We start from the raw sequence: 5,382 nt of genomic DNA on the forward strand, positions 1-5,382 counted from the left end.
TGTCCCTTATGAAGATGAGCTGGAGAAGATCAGGTGGCTCGATGACAGCCTGGAACCAGAGGTAGTGAGAGATGCGAGCGGTGTGGTGTCAAGAAAGACACACCCACATTTGCCAGCATCAGAGTCCGTCTGCCATGGAATGTCTAGCTCTGCAAGTTCAACTTCTAGTTCCACAGAGACTGCAGCTTGTTCCCTTGAGCAGGAGCAACAGCCAATAGACCATGACAGAAAAAATTGCCCAAGTACAGCCTGGATGCTACAAACGACTGCATTTTTGGAAAAAGTCGAAGAAATTGAAGAGCGCAGGGCAAAGCGAAAAAGGAGAGAGAGACATAAAAAAAGAAGAACGGCGACATGAAAAGATGCAGAGGCGAGATCAAATGCCTGCAGAACAGATGAACCTTCTGCGTGAAGCTTTGGCTTAAACCAAAATGATTGAAATGCAATAAAAACATGTTTATTGCAAAGATGGTGCTCCTTGACATTACTAGAGTATTGGACATATTCCTTGAAGAAAATAAAGCAATCACACTTTGACAATGCATAACATTGCACATACGTATACACAACACCACTTTTCCTCCCTCTGAACATTGTATTGACAATGTAAAAGAAAACTGTTACACAAAGATTGTCTTCTGCCATATTTTGTTACTGTGGCTTTTTGTATTAATTTTAATTATTTTAGGTCCTTTTGCTTTATTGAATTACGTTTCATAAATAGCAGCTGCAAAAGTGTTCTTTCTTAATAGGATACAAAGTTTATTCCTCTTGCGCAGTACGAAGCACTACATGAAAGAGTGGAGACTGGGCAAAAAGCTGCTAAAGGCAGCTGAGAGAGCACCCAGTGCCCCAGGTACACATGAACAGCAACGGGTTGGTATATACAAGATTTGCATGCAACATTTTTCAACGGAAAATCAATATATGGTGCATTCACACACTACAAAAGAGAAAACAATACATAATGTCAACCTAAACGTTTACAATATAATTTATGCCTATTCACAATGTAAGAGGAGTGGTTTCAAAATACAAAAGCATGGATGTCAGCTGATTTCAGGATGTACCTTCTAAACATACATTATTTTCAGCAAATATGTTGAGATAATGAGACACATTGTATGATAAAGATTGTCTGCGATATAAGGTGCGGCAAAAAGGTAGACGACAAGGCCAGTGATGTACATTGTGGGGAAGGGTATAATGATGGGGGTTAAACTCTTGGTATAGGTTCATAACTTGATATAATTGCATTTTTGTGCATACACAATAAGTTGAATGGATATAAAGCATTAATGCTGAGAATACCAAACTGTTTAAAGTACAGATAACTATGGGATTTTCATGGTAGATTTGCAATTAGCTTTATTGCTCGTTTCATGTTCTAACTGTTAGGCCATGATCACGCATCTACTTTTCTCATCCCTGTGGAAGCTAACTCATTTAGATGTCTGGTGCAAGGAGCATGTCGCAGAGCACGAGCCTGTGGCACATGCCAGTTTTCATAATTATTTTCCATACATTACTTGATTACTTATAATTTCATTGCATTACAATATTTACATGACATAGTCACATTATCTCTTACATAATACACAAGAAGCTACCAGTTTGCATTTCCTGCTCAAATGTACATTGCTTGAAGCAAGCATTCCCGCTTCGCTTCGCCTTGTCGAGGCAGTGCAGCTTCACTTGATGTCAGGGAGCCGCAGTTCTGGCTGTCGTCATCTGGTGGCGCTTGCCAGTCCCATGCTGAGCTTGCGTCGTAACTATATGGTGGCACATCGACATCACCACAACTAATGCACAGGATGTGCAAAACACAACAAGCAATGATAAACTTGTCCATCTTATCAACAACAAAAAAATCCAAGTGCAGCAGCTAGCGGAACCTGCCCTTGAGGTCCCCGCAGGCGTTCTCAATTTTGACTCTCGTTGCCGAAAATTTTAGGTTAATGGGTCGCTGTCTTGAATTTAAACGTCCATAGTCGCGAAATGATGTGATGAGATAATCACGAATTGGGTAAGCATCATCCCCAAGAACATGGAACTTCCCAGAGCAACAAATGCTAGGCAACCGTTCGGCAAGCCTAGACTTTCTGAAGATCCTTGAATCATGAATTTTGCTCGGATTGCGTCCAGAAGCCTCTTCTTGTAGTCACAGACAGCTTACGGAGTCAACGATGGGCAGTTGTGCCTGTTTACGTATGTAGAGCGCACCTTCTTGGCAGGACATCGGACGCTTACATAGGAGCCATCGATACATCCAATAGTATTGGGCACACGCGACACCTGCAATATTAAGAGAAATTTAGGAACATCTCTGACATATTTAAAATTTAAGCATCTTAACTGAATGAATGTGCTTCTCTTGAATGACTAGCCATATCGCCTAAATGGGGATTGTTTTTAATAGGGCTGGGTATACTTATGACGATATAAGCGGAACTGATGTCAAGATATGTAAAGGGAAAGCATGATGGCACAGACTATTGTTGCTAAATAGAGTGCGTGGCATGAAAGAGTGAAATATCATTAAAATTCTTACTTGCTCAAAGTGTGCCTATAGCTGATTGAGGTCTGCTGGGAATATTATGAGTTCTTTGGCGATGTCCACTAAATGATCAAGTATACGCTCAACAATCCTGAATCCCGTTGCATCCCAAATGCCGAATCGACTGGCCACATACCTCAGGCACGCTTGTTTGCAGCGAACCTGAAAAAAGTATACAAACTTTGTGAGGAATCTGTGTAAGCTAAAAAGTAAAAAGTAATACCAGTTAAAAGTAATACCTTCAATAAAATGCTAACCGTTCACATAATGGTATGCCCTTCAATCTCTTCAGGTGCTATGCACGATAATAAAGCTTGCAAGCTTTGTGCCTCAAAAGTAGGAATATTAGCCATGTATACAATGTATTGCTCACTCCTTACAACTTTTTGAACGGAAAAAGGGGTGGAAGCCTGGCTACTACAGGCTGCTTTTATCGCTATGCCTATGATATATGTACAAGTGTGTGCACAAACGTCATTAAAACTTTCATCCTTCAACATCTGTAATAAAAATGTGCAAGATAGACTGCAGGTTAGCTTGTAAAAGCTACACTGTGTATAAAAACCGCCCTTGCGTTCCCTGGTTTTCTTCATCATATACACCCATCAGTGCACGTGTGTTGCATGCAACCAGTGGACCTTATACTGGACATTTATGCACTGTCAGCAATCCTCACATGCATAGAGACAGGAACAGGATTTCTGCGTGAAATGGGAATTTCAAACGAGTAAACATTTAAGGTTTGGAATGACCTCGGAATTCAAAAATACTACCGCTCGATCTAAACCACGCACCTTGTGCGTTTTTATCGCGCCGCCGCGACAAAACGAACACCAAAGAATTGCATTATATTTCACTACTTCAAGAAAGCATGACGTAAGGTTAAGTAAACAGGCGCACAATACTTAACACAGCTCGATGACCTACCAAAGGAAGATCAGAACGTCCTCTTCAGCGGTTTTCGAAAGGGACCCCGCCACGATCACTACGTGGATAGAACTCGGAGTCCTCAAACCTCCTTATCAGGTCCTCCGCTACACTTCTAGAATCTAAAGTTCCTGCGAAACTGTAAACAAGCAAATATTTAATAAATACAATAACGAGACATCTGCACTATTATGTGGTGCTATGCTTACCTCCTCATCCGAGCACAACTTCCTCAACGAATCTGACAATCCTAGGACATTTGCGCGGTGGTTCTGAGAATGCCTCTGAAAAGAAAGCTTCGTATAGTGATTGCTTCATCTCGCAATCGCTGTAGTCCGAGCTGGAAGAGCTGCTACGCGGAACTCTCATCGCTAAACGCGAGCTCTGTAGCAGCACCGACCGCAGCCATTTTGCTAAGCAACACAATGTTGTGCGTACCGACCGGGTACCGATTTCGCTTGAAGGCGGAAGTGACGCGTTCCATTTCCGCCCGAATCCGCGTCTCGGCGGCGGAGCAAGTGAGAGCGATCCGGCGCGGAGCGAGTTGATCCGAAACGACCAGTGGAACGCGCGAACGCGCTCCAGATCGACCAGTGAAATTCGGATTCGTTGCCGCGGAGCAAAAGATCCTGCTCCGAATCGACCAGTGAAAAACGCCATTATATTCGCCATACCTCTCATATTAGTTGCACGTCGCTGGCGTCCACCGCTGCTCGATTTTAGGCAACACAACGCAAGGAGCCGCAACGGCGGCTACGGTAACGCGTGCTCCATGCGCGCTCTTTCACGCCGGCGCGATAAGTTGCAGGCGCCAGGCTTCGCTGCCGGCGTGGGTTCTCTGTCGAGATTGCTTTTGCGGCATTGTCTCCAGCAGTGGGTGTAATAATTATAGCAACGACGCCTCTCAAAACAACTTTAATTCGATACTACAATACACAGCCCGTTATGAAACTTTCTTTTCAAAAGTACCGTCAGGAAGAGATGACTGGAAAAGCGAATCGAAAAAAAAGAAAAAAAAACTAGTCGCTCGTGAAAGCTTATTCACGGAAGCAGATAAAAATGGCACTCCGTGGGTTGAAAAGGTCCTCAGGGGGATGAAAAGTTGCCGTCGACCGCGATGACTTGTCCTACTCGCCTTGGAATCGAGTCATAGAGCGCTGCCACTAGCTCCGGTCGTCCGCGCAGCGCTTCCCACTCTTCCTTCACGACATGCCACAGCTGATCCGCGGTGCCACCACAAAGGCGCCAATAGGACACCGGCGTTCAATATTTCCTTTTTATTCTCTGAAACGCCGTGGTCGACGCGCTTTGTAGTGCGCGCTGCTATCCAGATTTTGGTTATGTCCACCCTTATGAAAATATGAGATGAGTTTCATATGAAAGTCAGACGAGTTTTGACATCACAGTCATCTGACTTTCTGATGAGTTTCTTTGGAATTTTCTGATGTATTCCTAATGTCATTCTATAACATATTGGCCACCGTCTTTCTGTAGAATACTTGAGTGTTTTTCTTGCGAGCATGAAATGTCTTCCTAACGTGCACTCCAGAGTAGTTTTCTTGCGACTTTGTAATGTCTTCCTAATGAACTTCTAATGAGCTTATGCATTATTTTACTGGCGTTTAAAGCATGGCTATAAAAAATTAGGCACCATGTGGTAACGTTTTTCGATGCGTCCTGATCCACAGATATTATTTAGAGTATACACGTGCCTGCAGCTGTCTTTGGTGCTTGATATGTGAAGCCTACTTATATGTGTATATCTCAAGCAAAGGTGCAGCACATTTTACAACATGTATGTGACTCATACGTATGCTGCACATAAGACAAATCTCAACAAAAAGAAGTTAAAAACATTTAATAAATACACACATGCTTCTTATACACTGTACAGGTAG

The 5,382-nt window shown here is 43.0% G+C and overlaps 1 protein-coding gene across 2 annotated transcripts in view; it reads left to right on the forward strand.

The window, feature by feature from the left end:
• The window catches only part of LOC135901456 (uncharacterized), a 276,089-nt gene that overhangs the window by 225,155 nt on the left and 45,552 nt on the right, over positions 1-5,382 (forward strand). The gene's annotated exons all lie outside the window — the stretch shown is intronic.

Source organism: Dermacentor albipictus, chromosome 2, assembly GCF_038994185.2.
Source record: "Dermacentor albipictus isolate Rhodes 1998 colony chromosome 2, USDA_Dalb.pri_finalv2, whole genome shotgun sequence".
NCBI lineage: Eukaryota > Metazoa > Arthropoda > Arachnida > Ixodida > Ixodidae > Dermacentor > Dermacentor albipictus.